Here is a 17,031-nt window from a genome sequence, read left to right on the forward strand (position 1 = left end):
GGATTTGTGCCTAACATAGTATTTCTGCTAAATTATAGTATTTCTGCTTTTTATACTATTTGTGCCTAATATAGTATTTCTGCTTTTTATAGGATTTGTACCTAATATAGTATTTCTGCTTTTTATAGGATTTGTGCTTAATATAGTATTTCTGCTAAATTATAGTATTTCTGCTTTTTATAGGATTTGTGCTAAAACATAGTATTTCTACTAAATGTAGTATTTATGCTTAATCATAGTATTTCTATATATTTCTGTCAGGTCCCTAGGCAGCCAATCCTCTGTGAGGACTGAGACATTCAAATTTTCAAATCAGGGCCTGCACGGCTTCCCAGCCAATCATATATGTGTCCTGAGGCATTCAAATTTGCATATTGGGGCCTTCATGGCTTCTAAGCCAGCCAATCATATCAGGGCTGAGGAATTCAAATCCACAAATCAGGGCCTGCACGGCTTCCCAGCCAGCCAATCATATATGTGGCCTCAGCCATTCAAATTTGCATATTGGGGAATTCGTGGCTTCTAAGTCAACAAGTCATCCATGTCATATATCTCTAAAAATTCATATTTTAATGATAAATTGTCAACACTTGAAGATTCCCCCATCACTTCTGAACAAAACGGTGTAAGAATGACCGTTCTAGCCTCTACGGTTAGGAAATTATGGTCATTTGTTTGAGGTGAGTCGTCATTATGAGAAATAGGCTGCAAAAATCCTGTGCCTCTCTGTGCTGCGTGTGTAAACAGAAGCACCTGTTTTGGAGGGAAAAAGTGCACAGGCTCTCTGATTGGTGGATTCAAATTCAGCAGCTCCCAGGCTGACCTAGAAACTTACTTCTCTCTCCCTGTGTGTATGTGAGTGTGTGTGTGTGTGTGTGTGTGTGTGTGTGTGTGTGTGTGTGTGTGTGTGTGTGAGAGAGAGAGAGAGAGTGAGAGAGAGAGAGAGAGAGAGAAAGGCTTTTAATCGGATGATCTCATTCTAAGATTCAAATTCAATATATTTAGACTGGGTGACTGGGTGACTGTGTGTTTCCTTATGTGTCCATATTTGTGATTGTGTGGCTGTTATATTTTTTTTGCCGATTTTTTTCATTTAACAAGTATATTTGAGGGACCCTCAGCATGTTCAGCATTTTTTCAGCTGTCCATTTTGCTTTTCCAATTTTTCTGTTTAACTTATTACTATTGTGCTAAATCATACTGTTTCTGCTATTTTATAAGATTTGTGCTTAATATACTATTTCTGCTTTTATAGGATTTGTGCTTAATATAGTATTTCTGCTAAATGTAGTATTTATGCTTAATCATACTATTTCTGCTTTTCATAGGATTTGTGCTTAATATAGTATTTCTGCTAAATTTAGTATTTCTGATTAATTATAGTTTTTCTACTAAATCATAGTACAGTATTTCTGCTTTTTATGGGATTTGTGCTAAAACAAAGTATTTCTACTAAATGTAGTATTTGTGCTTAATCATACCATTTCTGCTTTTTATAGGATTTGTGCTTAATATAGTATTTCTGCTAAATTATAGTATTTCTGCCAAATTATAATATTTGTGCTAAAACATAGTCTCAATTTAAAATTACAATATTCATAGTTCATCACAGTGTCTCTGGTAAATCACAATATTTCTGCTCTGTTGTACTATTTTTCTAAATCATAGTGTTTCTGTAATGTTTAAGTATTTTTGGCTAAATATATTCTTTCTGTTATCTTATACTATTTCTCCTAAATTCTTGTATTTTTGAGAAGTTATCATGTTTCTGGTAAGTTACAATATTTCTGCTAAATTCTGCTATGCTATTGTATTTCTGCCAAGTATTATGTTTCCTCTAAGATATTGCAGTTCTGCTAAGTTATTCCATTTTAGCAAACTTCTTTTGCTTCTGCAAAGTTTTTACAATTTCTGCAACTTTTCAGCTTTTTCAGCTACTTTTTGAATACAGCTTCAGCTTTAAGCATCCACACTGCATTTTCGCAGGAAATGCAAATTTTTCTAGTTGTGTGGATGCCTTAATAGGCATCCACACTATTGAGTTCCTGTTTCTCTTTATTCTTTATTATTCCGGGTGTTTCCGTACACTTTTTGCCGTGGATCTACTTCCACAATTTTTGTGCTATTTTCACCGTTCAAACTCTAAACTGTTCTGCACTTTCTGCTAATGCCGGCTATGACTTCTGGTGTTTATTACTATTATACTTTTTAAAATATTACACTTTTTTCCTTTAATTTGTCCCATTGAAATGAATGGGAAACTTCCACAATTCTGCTAAAACTTTCTTGTCTTTGAAACTTAACTACTGCCTCATACTTTCACCTAGAAACTCCATTCAAACTTTAAAATGTTCTCAAATGATTTGGCTATTCCTGTGTGATTCAGCTTTTTCAGATCTTCTACCGTTTTCATCTTATCTCTCTTTAAGTCTTCAGTTGCAAAATTGTGATTTTTCAGAAAATACATGCGTTGCTATGGTTGCTATGCAATTAACTCAGAGGGGACAGTGAAACTGTTTGAATTTTCTCTTCATGTCCAAACAACTTCTTGCTACTCGCTCAATTTCCATTCAAGCCCCACAAATTATACATCAAAACGTAGGTATTTTTGCTGGCTTTCAGAAAATGTCACTATCATTGTTGTGGGACTCATAGATATTTTGCAAATCTCCTCAGAGTAACACAAAGTCAGAAAACTCTCCATATAAACTGAATGGAGAGTTTGTTCAAAATCACCGCTGGATTTCTGTAATGAGAGGCATTTTCAAATTGTCATATCTCCTTAACGAAGCGAAGTTAAGACATGAGGCTTGTCCCCGTATATCTTCAGACACTCCTGACGCTCACAATTCAAGAATTTCTTTCTCACCTATTACCGTTCTGAAATGAGTTGGACTTGTTTGAGGGTAGGAAATTTGTCCCTCGCTCAGATTTCATCAGATTTCAATCTCTGGAAATGAACCACTTTTTTCTCTCGTCATATCTTTTTGATGGATTTCCACAGAGCCCTGAAAATTTCCATGACTGTTCACCAAAGCCTGCTGTTTCTTACGGTGAAAGAATGATTTTGATGCTCCATATAGATTTAGAGTTACCAAAGGTTGTTTGAGCGCAAGTCAAGGCAGTTTTTGCTTCGCCTCTACTCAGTTACAGTGTATTACAAGTCATATATCTTTAATAATTTATGTTTTATCTCTGAATTATGAAGACCTGAAGATTCCCCCATCTCTTCTGAATAAAACGATGCCTGAATGACCGTTCTAGCCTCTACGGTTAGGAAATTATGGCCATTTGTTCGAGGGGAATCCTGAATGTCAGAAATACACTGAAGAAAACTCACACCTCTCTCTGTGTCTGTGTGTGTAAGGGCTGACTACAGCAGGTGCAGCTAATTTAACTGACCTACATATACCAAGCCCAGACTCTCCACAGCTCCTGTTCCCTTTACTCTCTGTGTATGTGTGTCTGTGTATCAATATTTCTCCTATGTTTAGGTATTACTCCTCAATCATAGTATTTCTGCTAAAGCAAAGTACTTCTACTACATCTTAGTACTTCTGCTAAATCATAGTATTTCTGCTAATTCATAGTATTTTTGCAAAATCATGGTATTTGTGCAAAATCATGGTTTTGGGGCCAAATATTTCTGTTATTTTATAATATATGTGCTGAATATATTATATGTGCCAAATCATAGTATTTATCCCAAATTATAGTATTTATGCCAAATTACAGTATTTCTGCTAAAACGCAGAAATAGTACCTTTTAGCAGGAATTTCTACCAAAAGATAGTACTTCTGCTAAATCAGAGTATTTCTGCTAAACCAGAGTATTCCTGCCAAATCATAGTATTTGTACTGAAACATGGTACTTCTGCCCAATCATAGTATTTGTACTAAATCATAGTACTTGTGCCAAATCATAGTATTTATACCCAATCATAGTATTTCTGCTAAATCATAGCATTTGTGCCAAATCATGGTATTTGTGCAAAAACATAGTATGTCTGCAAAACCATAGTATATCTGTTATGTTATAGTATTACTACTAAGGCATAGTATTTCTGCCAAATCATAGTGTGTGTGCCAAATCGCAGTATTTATACCAAATCACAGTATTTGTGGTAAAACATAGTATTTCTGCCATATTGTGGTATTTGTGCAAGAACATTGAACTGTTATGTTATAGTATTACTACTAAGTCATAGTATTTCTGCATTGTTATAGTATTTGTACTAAAACGTAGTATCTCTGCCAAGTCATAGAATTACTGCAATTTCATAGTTTTTTTTAGGAAATCTGTTATGTTATAGTATTACTACTAAGTCATAGTATTTCTGCCAAATCATAGTATTTGTGCCAAAGCATCGTATTTGTATGGAGTCATAGTATTTCTTCTAAATCATAGTATTTCAATCAAATCTCAGTAGTTGTTGTTAAAACGCAGTATTATTGCCAAATCATAGTATTTGTACCCAATCATAGTATTTCTGCTAAATCATAGCATTTGTGCCAAATCATGGTATTTGTGCAAAAACATAGTATGTCTGCAAAACCATAGTATATCTCTTATGTTATAGTATTACTACTAAGGCATAGTATTTCTGCCAAATCATAGTATTTGTACTAAATCATAGTACTTGTGCCAAATCATAGTATTTGTTGCACATCATAGTATTAGAACCAAAACATAGTATTTGTCCCAAAGTATCGTATTTGTATGGAGTAATAGTATTTCTTCTAAATCATAGTATTTCAATTAAATCTCAGTAGTTGTGTTAAAATGCAGTATTATTGCCAAATCATAGTATTTGTACCCAATCATAGTATTTTTGCCAAATCATGGTATTTGTGCCCAAATAATAATTCTGTTATGTTATAGTATTACTACTAAGTTGTAGCATATCTGTTATGTTATAGTGTATCTGCGGAATATAGTATGTGTGCCAAATCATAGTATTTATACCAAATCACAGTATTTGTGCTAAAACATAGTATTTCTGCCATATTGTGGTATTTGTGCAAGAACATTGAACTGTTATGTTATAGTATTACTACTAAGTCATAGTATTTCTGCATTGTTATAGTATTTGTGCTAAAACGTAGTATCTCTGCCAAGTCATAGAATTACTGCAATTTAATAGTTTTTTTTAGGAAATCTGTTATGTTATAGTATTACTACTCAGTCATAGTATTTCTGCCAAATCATAGTATTTGTGTGAATTTGTATACTGTAATATCACTGTATTATGTAGTGGCTAAGTAGGGGCTGTTTACTAAGTGCATCAGTGTAAATAGGTCATCTCTTGTGTTGGAGTGCCCTCTTGTGGCGCCTTTTGGGTAGTGCCTTAGTAAACGGGAACCCTGTAAAAAGTGGCATCAGACTGATTTGTAGTGGAGGAATTTGTTACCAGTTTTCTTAATCTTTAATCTGTATGCATGTTGTAATGCATACCCTGTTCTTAATCATAGAAACCACACCATATCACCTCTCCACATCCTCCTACTGTATGCCATACCTCCCTGTACCATCCATCTGACCGCAATAAACTCCACCTCGTGGTAATCTAATCCCTGGATGTCTGACTCTCCTTCTGACTGAGGATAGTTATAGTATTTGAGCCAAATCATAGTATTTGTGCTAAAACATAGTATTTCTTCCAAATCATAGTATTTGTGCCAAAGTATAGTATTTCTTCCAAATCATAGTATAACTGCACAATAAAGGTTCTTGAGCCACATCAGTGTTTGTGCCAAATCTTAGTATTTCTTCTAAATCCTAGTAATTCTGCTCAATGATAGAATTTCTGCTATGCTTTAGTACTTTTTTCCTAGATTGTAGTACTTCTGCTAAGTCAAAGTATTTTATGTAAATCATAGTATTTCTACCAAGTCCCAATGTTTCTGCTAAATCATAAATAATGTTTTAGTACAAATTGTATGATTTGGTGGAACTTTCTGTGTTCCAGCACAAATGCTATGATTTGGCAGGAAAAAAATATTATTTAGCATAAATACTAAGTTTTAGCAGAAATGCTATGTTTAAACTTTAAAAAATTCTGCTATTTCTGCTGATGTGTGTTATGACTTTTGACCATTGAAATGAATGGAACACATTATCAATGTGGTCACTGATTTTGCATGATGGGCTGAGCTGTGTTTTACCTCAGTGAGATAAGCATCCGTTCTCAGACTGGGAGGCCTGGGTTCAAATCCAGCTTATGGCAACATTTCTTTCACTTAACAGTTAAACTTTTTTTAAACTCTTTTCAACACAAATTTCATTTTTTTCACCCCTTTTCAGCAAAATTTTCAGTTTTTTTAACCCCTTTTCAGCACAAATCCAAACTTTTTCAGCTCTTTTTCAGCAAAAACCTCTTTTCAGCAGAATTCTGCTCAGTCACCTCTTTTCAGCAGAATTTTCACCCCCTTTTTTTTTGCCCAAATTCTGCTAGCACAATTGTCAATCTCTCCACCTTTTCTTTGTGAGAAAGTGTTTGGCTCAGTGAGCTAAATAGCTGCCCTTTGACCAGGAGGGCCAGGTTCGAATCCTGCTCAGGGCATTTTTTTTTTTTTTTTTTTGTTTCAACTTTTTCAGCTTTTTTCAGCAGATATCTTCAGCCGTTAAGGCATCCACACTGCATTTTCGCAGGAAATGCAAATTTTTCTAGTTGTGTGGATGCTTTAAGCATCCACACTATTGAGTTCCTGTTTCTCTTTATTGTGTGGATGCTTAAGCATCCACACTATTGAGTTCCTGTTTCTCTTTATTGTGTGGATGCTTTAAGCATCCACACTATTGAGTTCCTCTTGGGACTTCCGTACACTTTTTGGCACTTAACTACTTCCACAATTTTCAGCCGATTTTCACCGTTCAAATTTTAAAATATTCTGCTATTTCTGCTAATTCCTGCTATGTCTTTTGGTATTTTTCACTATTATACTTTTTAAAATATTAAGCTTAATTTGTCCCATTGAAATGAATGGGAAACTTCTGCAATTCTGCTAAAATTTGCTTGTTTCTGAAACTTAACTACTTCCTCATATTTTCACGTAGAACAACCATTCAAACTTTAAAATGTTCTCAAATTATTGGGCTATTCAGGTATGATTCAGCTTTTTCAAATCTTTTACCGTTTTACCTTTATGCCTCTTAAAGTTTTCAGTTGCAAAATTGTGATTTTTCACAAAATACATGTGTTGTTATGGTTGCTATGCACTTGGCTTCCAGTCTGCCACTGAAGGTTTTGCAGTCTTCTCTTCATGTCCGAACAACTTCTTGCTACTTGCTCAATCTTCACTCAACTTCCACAAATTATACATCAAAACGTAGGTATTTTTGCTGGGTTTCCGAAAATGTCACTATCATTGTTGTGGGATTTATAGAATTTTGGCAAATCTCCTCAGACCAACACAAAGTCGCAAAACTCTCCATAGAAAGTCAATGGAGAGCTTGTTCAAAATCACCGCTTGATTTCTGTAATGAGAGGCATATTCGAATCGTCATATCTCCTCAACGAAGCAAAGTTAAGACATAAGGCTTGTCCCAGTATATCTTCAGACACTCCTGACGCTCACAATTCAAGAATTGTTTTCTCACCTATTACCATTTGGCCATGAATTATGTTTGTTTGAGGGTAGGAAATTTGTCCCTCGCTCAGATTTCTTCAGATTTCAAACTCTGGAAATGAACCACTTTTTTCTCTCGTCATAACTTTTTGTTGGATTTCCACAGAGACCTGAAAATTTCCATGATTGTTCACCAAAGCCTGCTGTCTCTTACGGTGAAAGAATGATATCGATACTCCAAATAGATTTAGAGTTAGAAAGCGTTGTTTGAGGGCAAGTCAAGGCAGTTTTTGCTTCGCTCTACTCAGTTATGGTGCATTACAAGTCAAATATCTTTAATAATTCATATTTTAATGATAAATTGTTAACACTGGAAGATTCCCCCATCTCTTCTGAACAAAACGGTGTAAGAATGACCGCTCTAGCCCCTACGGTTAGGAAATTATGGTCATTTGTTTGAGGGGAGTCGTCACTATGAGAAATAGGCTGCAATAATCCTGTGTCTCTCTGTGTGCTGCAGGCACCAGTTTTGGCGGGAAAAAGTACACAGCCTCTCTGATTGGTGGATTCAAATTCAGCAGCTCCCAGGCTGACCTAGAAACTTACTTCTCTCTCCCTGTTTGTCTGTGTGTGTGTGTGTGTGTGTGTGTGTGTGTGTGTGTGTGTGTGTGTGTGTGTGTGTGTGTGTCAGAGAGAGAGAGAGAGAGAGAGAGAGAGAGAGAGAGAGCCTTTTAATGTGATTATCTCATTCTAAGATTCAAATTCAATATATTTAGACTGGTTGACTGAATTGGATCTTGGTAAACATTTACCAAGATCCTCTTCTTTACCTGCCACTGCTACTCTACACTGTGAGTACAGGCTGGACCTCACAGAGTGTGTGCATGTCTGCAGTGAGGATGAAAGCACAGACGACATGGCAAATAAGATTGAGACAGCAACAGGTGAACAGGCAGCCGACCAGGAGTGGCATCAGTTCCAGAGGCCAAGATTACATCTTCATGTTTAAGAGGTTTGTTATATGAGGGGTGAAACTGTGCAGAGAGAATCCTCAAAGGAACGAGACAGACTGCAGACGTGAGCACAGGGACAGACATGGAGTTTAACGCAGCTGGAGAAAACTGCAAATTGAAAAACTTTAACTATAGGCCTCATGGCCTCGTTGTCCACCCTGACGCTCCCTGGTACCCTCAACAGGGTACCTAATTATGCAACCAGGTACCCTGTTGATTTACCATTAAGATTGCATTAGATGAGAAGAAGAAACTGGAGAGTGCATGTGTTTGGTGTGACCAACATACTGAACATTTAACTTGGCATCTTTAAATCACCCGTACTTTTTTAAGACCACACAATAGAAATCAAATTATTTTTAAGAGAGAAGTGCATAGTTAACAGTTAAAGGTAACAGCAGCATCAGAGAGAGCGTGGACTGGTATTACTTTCATGTTCACACGCTGATGCACTTCTCTCTTAAAAATAATTAATTATTAAGAATATGTGTAATGGTTCAATAGATTCTGATTTAAATGTCCATAATAATTAAATGATCATTATTGTGCATCCTACAATTCAAGATTTAGAGCTGTGTGTTTGTATGAATTCAGCTTGCTGTACTTATAGAGTAAAATTATACAAATCCACTATTTAACCAAACAAATTATGTTGTTTGGCTAAACAGATTGAGTTTGTTCTATAACATAATTATTCAACAATTGAAAATACAAAACAATATAATTGCACATTTATCCAAAAATGGTGCAATTACTTATTTCATAGGTCTGATATTGTTTGTTAAATCTGGTGACACAAACACAGTCAAAAATTCATTGTTGGTGTAACATGTGGCTCTTTTTAACTTTGACTAATGATGTGCTGGTAAAACAAATAAAAAAATATGTTAATTAAAAAATGTTTTTGTTTAGAAAAAGGACTGAAATTACATGGAAACTGTCACCTTAAAGTGTAATTTTAAATACCATCACAAACAGATGTTTTCCAAACAGTTAACAAAGCTGCAGCACATCCGGTCACTGCATCTAAATCTAAAAGAAGACAAAAACATATCAAATATAATTTACACAATGGAAGACTTTTGATTTAATAAATAAGCTCAAAATAAGGGTTACCTTTAAATATTTGTGGGAAAAATCTGATGCTACCCCAAGAATACAAAGCCACACTGGAAACGATGACAGGCTTGCAGCCCTCTGTCTTCCTGGAGTGAGGTGCCTGATCAGTAGTACAAGAATTATGCTTCTAGTCCACCTAGGTTTTGAGTTACACAACGTTTTGTAACTCCAAAAAACGGCGTTTTTCGCCTCTCGCCGCGATCTAATTCTGACTCCTCATTACCCTGTTTTTCAAAACGGCTCCTCTCTTTCCCAGTGGCGCAGTTGGTAATGACATGGGTCTGCAAGCCAAAGATTGTGGGTTCGATTCCACCTTGGTCAACATGTTTTTTTCCCTACAAATTAATACACTGTCACAGACCAGTAATTCATATTCATCATTTATTACAATTCTGCAAACTTTTATGATTTTACCAGCTTTTCTAATATGGACCTCACATTCTTGTTAAGACTCCATGGCACAAATACTCTTCCCTTTAGGCTCTGTGTATGTGTGTGTGTGTATCAATATTTCTCCCATTTTAAAGTATTACTCCTCCATAATTGTATTTCTGTTAAATCAAAGTACTTTTACTACATCTTAGTACTTCTGCTCAATCATAGTATTTCTGCTAAATCATTGTTATTATGCTATATTGTAGTATTTCTGCTCAATCATACTATTTCTACTATATTATATTTTTCTTTCTAAATATAGCATTTCTGCTATATAATTTGTGCTGTATCATAGTATTTCTGCCAAATTATAATATTTGTGCTAAAACATAGTCTTAATTTAAAATTACAATATTCATAGTTCATCACAGTGTCTCTGGTAAATCACAGTATTTCTGCTATGTTGTACTATTTTTCTAAATCATAGTGTTTCTGTAATGCTTAAGTATTTTTGTCTAAATATATTCTTTCTGTTATCTTATACTATTTCTCCTAAATTCTTGTATTTTTGAGAAGTTATGTTTCTGGTAAGTTACAATATTTCTGCTAAGTTCTGCTATGCTATTGTATTTCTGCCAAGTATTATGTTTCCTCTAAGATATTGCAGTTCTGCTAAGTTATTCCATTTTAGCAAAGTTCCTTTGCTTCTGCAAAGTTTTTACAATTTCTGCAACTTTTCAGCTTTTTCAGCTAGTTTTAGCAGACAGCTTCAGCTTTAAAGCAATTCAGAATTCATGATTACAACCAATATGTAGTAGAATAAAAGAAACAAATGTGCAATGAACATATCAGGAGTCGCTGTTAAAAAGTCTCATAGCAGTGGGGTTAAGGGACCTCCTGAACCTCTTGAGTCCTGCAGTGGAGTGAGATGAACCTCTGCAGCTCCTACTGTGAGGATGCTTAGGCGATCACCAACACCAGCTCCTTGGTGTTGGTGTTCAGCAGAAGACTCTTCTTACTACTGCAGTCAGTTAAATAAATCTATCATAATAAAGTACATTTTAACATAATGACCTTATGTTTATTTATGTCTTTTAACCATTATTTCAAATTCAAAGAATCCTGTTTGAAACATTTATTAAACTTATAGAATTAAATTTCTGCTAGTTGCTTTTTGTTGCAAAAAAATCTAGTATAATAATATTTAAATTTACATATATTTTTCACGTTTTCCATGCCAATTTTGTGTAATTGCGGAGTTTCCCACTACCCGTGAATGCCTCTTTTTTTAACGTCTCTGCCTGACTCCTGAATCTCCGTCCACTCTCAGCTCGATCCCCACCGGTAAGCGCTGCTTCTCTGTCTCTCTTTTCTGAAATGAAATGTCTATAAGCTGTATGAGGGATTTACCCAGTTGTTGTTAGTGACTTATGAAGCCAGTCGAAGTATAAGTCATGTTAAAGTAACACAATGGCTGCTTTTTTAGTGAAACGTTGTAATTTTACTATTTAAAAGGAGTGTTTGGTATGCTAGCACTAAGTGCTAACGCCTAGCCTAGCTGCTATAGGCCCAGTGTGAAATTAATATGGTTCATTTGATTGTTTATTACAGTTATTGTGTTGTATTTGGTTCATTCGGTGTGTTAGTGTTTCTGAGTCTGTTAGGGAAGCTGAAGTTAATTCTCTTCACAAATCAGTCAGTTAAAAACGGCCTCATTCTTTCGGTTGTAAGGTAATGAGCCGTCATTTTAGAACCACTGATTAGCTGCTGAAGCAGCAGGGTCGGCAACTTCAAAGGAGCCATTTTACCGCCATTAGCTGTGTCCCAAAACGTCGGCTGCATCTTTCGGAGGACCCAGCCTTCGCGGTCTACGTGGACCGAGAAGGCTGTGAAACTGGACGGTCTAGCCTTCAGATTTGCGTCACCGCTGTCTCGCGGGAGTTTAATAAACTCGGCCGTCTGCTCCTTGCTATTTAAAATATAACAGGACACTGGCGTAAATTCTCGACCGTTTAACGTTTATTGAGCTATGTGAAAATCCCGGAGGACCCACCGGATGGATTAATAAAGCTTTATTTAATCTAATAATCTAATAACTTTGATCTCAGCCAAACCGATTTACTCCAGAACAAATAAAACACAGAAAAAGGCAAACAATTACATTTTTAAGTTATCAGAGTGACTTGTATATCATGTTTAACCTGAGTAGCGAAAGAGCGGGGGTCTGAACCCCCCTCCCAGCTTGCCATCGAGCTGGTGGGTGACAGACGTCTCTGAAAACGTCGGCACACTTTTGCAAATATGCGATGTCTTGATAAACCAAGCAGATATTTACACCGCTACTTTCTCGCCTAAAAATATGTTAAAAGTTTATTCGGGGAAATGAAGGACTCATTTGTCGGCCGCATTTGAGACAGCCTTCGTCGACTGGCTGTGACATAATCGGCCTTCAAATGCGGCCTCCAGAGGATGCAGCCGACATTTTGGGACACAGCTTCTGACTGAAAGCCGGGAGAAAAAGAGTCACGTGCCTGTACCGGTGTGTTTTTGTGCTGTGGGTTAATTAACAGAAGGGAGAGAGAGAGTGAGGATGAAACACATAATATAAGAATAATAACATCTCTTAACAAGAAGTTTTTTTTAATTAGGTAATTTTAGTTTTTTAGTTAAATTTTAAGAACTGTTTAACAAACACTTGTTTGTGCAGGTTGTTTTTTTTTTTTTTTAAATGAAACCTACACCTGCAGCTCTGTTTAACTTCTCACTTTGTGAAAAACTAACGAAATATAAAAAAGTCCACCTTCAAATAAATAAAATGCAGCAGTGCACCATTAATATTATAAATATGATATGTAGATATTTAAAACAACAGCATATTAAATGATACTGTGTGCAGGTGATAATATTTTTAGGAAGCAGAATTTGAATGCAGACGAACTCAAACGTTGAAGCCTACAAAAATATCATCCAAGCTTTCATTTATGATTGTTCATGCTTTGAAATTGTGATGTCAGAATTTGATAAAGTGTGCAGAGCTAGGTGTAGCAAATCATTGCTTATTAAATCTACTGTGTTATCTAATAGCACCAAACTAATAGAGCTATCACATAACTGAGAAACGTGTGTGGCTTATTACAAATGGATGAAACCACATTTTACCTTAATGAAGACAGTAATCTTTAATAAGGTGTAGAAAAAGGTGAGTTGTTTGTTGCTGTGATAAACAAAGAAGTGTACTGAATCTTTTGGACTACACAGAGTGATGCAGTATTGACTGTGATGCTGATTTGAGTTGTCTCATTCTGTATTTTTGTGCTTTGTCTTTTGTTACACAGAGTGAAAGAGATCTTTGGTTTTGCCTTTGCTGGTAAGTAAACAGTGATTGTAACTGAGGGAGTATGAACCTGGCATTGCGTAGCACATTTGGCAACTTACATACAGTAGTTTGACTTTTTGTGATATGTTTCCATTTACTGATGGGCAAAAACACAAAGTCAGGATTTATTACCTGTAGCAGCAAAGCCCTCACACAGGACCTCTGACTGTCCCTGAAAATGTCCCTGAAGTTTAATAGCCCATTTATGTATGATTTAAATTTCTTATGGCTTATTGAATCCAAACATAGGTAAATGTCAGTTGTTCATTTTCTCCTTATGTTTGTGGATTTAAGTAGCAGACAAAACAATGAAAGTGTTTTAGGGGAGTCAGTATAAGTGGTTGCTCAAACACTTAAGAGCTGCACAGGTATTGATTCATATTGTCTCTCAAATTCTGCTGATGTGTTACATTAAAGTCAGAACACTGTAGAAGTATTTTGTACAGTTAAGCAATAATGAAAAACTAAGAGAACCAGAGGTGTGAGTGGACATTGTTAGGTACATTACAGCCAGTGTGTCTAATTAGTTTATCACTTATTTGGTGAATATAATGTGTTTTAAAATTTAATAGAAAAGTTGCCAAAAAGGTACACTGCAAAATACATAAATATTCCTAGCAACAGGTATAATGAAAGGACTTTTTAGTGTAAAAATTTAAGACATTTAATTTTAATTACAAAACATGGTGCACCTCTGCTATTGTAACATGTCAATATTTAAAACTATTTTAAGATTTACATATTCATATCAGACATGACGAGGTTTTCTGTTGCTTCTGATTTATATAATTATTTTGTATCTAACATTTTTAAAAGTTTTGGCTTTCACACTTTAGTAGTACTGACCTGTTGTAGAAAATGTTGGAGCCACAAAGCTTCTGTGTAGGAAATATTTGGTATATCCTGCACTTGTGCCAACAAATATTGGTGGCTATTCTTTATATTTCTGTAGTAATGAATGCTTTTATTACACTTGCTACAGCCATGTGAGACGCTGCAGTTCATTTATCGCCTCTTTAGACTACAGTAAGCTCATAAAGCCTTAAATAAATTAAGAATTTTACTAGTTAATTTATGTCACAGTAAATTGGATTGTGTGTGAAGAGGCTCAACAGTCTGAATCATCAAACAGTGATCTGATGAATTGTTTCCTTTCTCTAGACTGCTGATCTGATCGTCTCCAGTCTGGTAAGTAAAGGTTTGTCTGAGGTACAGTGCTGGGAAATGTTTCTCATTATAGGACATTCAGTTTAGTGGAGTGAGTCAGCACAGCTCTTGGGAATAATCAGATCGTAGAAAAGTCTGTGTAAACATTTCCAGACTTACAGATCTCTCTTATCATCATAGTACATTTTTAATTAGGCCCTAATATCGGCCATGCTAAGTTTATTGTAGATTTAGTGGAGTGTGTATTAAACATGCCCCATATTTGACTGAAAAATGTAGAAACTGCTGTTTAGGAGTCATCTGTCTCCAAATTTTTCATTTTGCCAAAAGTCATACTGAGTAAATTATTTTTTACTTTTATGTTAACGGCTCCCCAGACATTATGATATACTGTTGAACCAGGTAAGTACACACAGAAACGGGAATTTGAGACCTTTGGGCATTTAGGATCATGTGAGTTGAGTGCTGTGAAGTGTTTAAAGCAGGTGGTCTGAAACTGTCTGCTCTGACTTCATTGTGTGGGTTTAGCTTGACCATATAATGTTTATAGTAAGTTACTGTAGCACCACATCTTGGTTTACAGACTGTGTTTGTTTTTATTGTGTTAATAGAATGCAAAAATGTCCTTAGAAATGTTCCACCACCATATGATAAACATTTTCATTCAGTTGAATCTAATAATGTACTGTACGACTCTTCAGTGTGTAATGATATATGTGTTCTGTATTTTTCGGACTGTAAGGCGCACTAAATTCTAAGGCACATTAAGCCAAACAAAACAGATAAGTGAAACTTTATTCAACTCATTTACAATAACTCTCAAAATTGTTCAGTTGTAAGACATAAAATACAGAACAATACACTCACTTTTCAGGATTTATGGACTGATGAATGTGGATTGATCAGTTTGAAATCTGCTTCATAAGCATGGCTCTCAACAGGTGCCAGGCCCTTATACACACACACCATATTATGTTGAAGCACAGTACGAATTACTCTACGAGGGTGCTGACTATGGTATCCATGCTCCGACAATACATCAAGTGGTGCTGCTTTGTAGCTTACCAAAGTCATACTAAAACATTTGACAGAGTGCCGTGTACCACATAGAATTGGTTTAAAATCAGTAAGCACAACCATACATAAGGTGCACTGTCTATTTTTGAGAAAATTAAAGGCTTTTAAATGTGCCTTATAGTCTGAAAAATACGGTAAAGCCAGGTTTATTGGAAGTGTGTCTAATTCCACTTTCTTTCTGTCTTACAGGTGACCTGCTGCAGAAAACCCTCTCCCTCTATCATTAACAAGCAATTCAGTCTGTCCTATCACTCTCCCTCTCCCTGCTCAATCTTTTTTGACAAGCCATTCTATCTTCTATCCATTCTCCGCCATGTGCTCTATCTAATTTGACAAACTTGAACCTGAGTTGAAACGCAATCCTGTGACTTGAAATCCAGTTTTACCAGAATCTAAGTTTTTGGAATTGAAGTTACCTGAACTTTGTCAGTCTGTATTCAGAATTCTGAGAGATCTCTGCTCTCACTGCTCCATCTTTCCTGTCGTTAAACTCTCTCACATCCAGTCATTTTTCTGGAAATCACAAGTAGAAAGTTAAAATTACAGTAGTAGAATTACAGTACAGTAGAACTCACAGTAGAAACTACTTACACAGCCCTACATTTGTCATTTTAATTTTGCATTACACTTTGGAATAAACATTGATTGGCTTACAGGTGCAATTGCTTTGATAAATTATATAAAATATACACCTCTTAAAGGTTTATTTGTAATAAGACAATCTGGTTATTTTGTAATATATACATTCAGACTGCTCTATTTACATAAATATTAAATTAGATTCAAATACATTTTTCAAGTCTGTTTCATTGACTATAACATTTGACTACAGTAAGTTTATACTAATATTATTTAAGGACAAACCCATTTCTATTACTCAGTGTAAGTATTGAGTTACAATTGTCATTGAGAAGCTGCCCTGAGGACCCAGACTTCCTGTTTCCTGACTGCTGCAGAACATCCAGCTGAAGAATCCTCATCGCCTGTCATCTGATCACCACACCACCACAGCTCCTTATATTTGCTTTAGATTTTAGATATCTCAAAGATTTACACAAAGTCTACTTCAAAGCTAAGAGTTTTATTATAGCCTGTTGATTGTTGAGATTTATTCTGCATATTACTTCACAGAAGTATAGACCTATTCATTAACCAGTCTGGTTAAAAAAAAAGAAGTAATAATATACAGTTGTTGAAAAAGCTACAATAAAACGTTTTTAAGGATCTTTCAATAACTTTTATATTGAGTTTGTATTTAAGCCAGCCTTTTACATCAATTAAACGGTCATAAGAACACTTTACCATTTGTATAGTTGATCCATTTAATAGAAACTT

The 17,031-nt window shown here is 35.4% G+C and overlaps 1 long non-coding RNA gene across 1 annotated transcript; it reads left to right on the forward strand.

The window, feature by feature from the left end:
* Window positions 1–13,285: 13,285 nt before the first annotated feature.
* Window positions 13,286–16,009, forward strand: LOC146645194 (uncharacterized). Its single transcript, XR_014909157.1, has 3 exons — window positions 13,286–13,443; window positions 14,614–14,640; window positions 15,886–16,009. It is a non-coding gene; the product is annotated as an uncharacterized LOC146645194 (long non-coding RNA).
* Window positions 16,010–17,031: the final 1,022 nt, after the last annotated feature.

Source organism: Rhamphochromis longiceps, linkage group LG20, assembly GCF_057381845.1.
Source record: "Rhamphochromis longiceps isolate RC_006_pf linkage group LG20, R_longiceps_female_GT1.1, whole genome shotgun sequence".
Lineage (NCBI taxonomy): Eukaryota > Metazoa > Chordata > Actinopteri > Cichliformes > Cichlidae > Rhamphochromis > Rhamphochromis longiceps.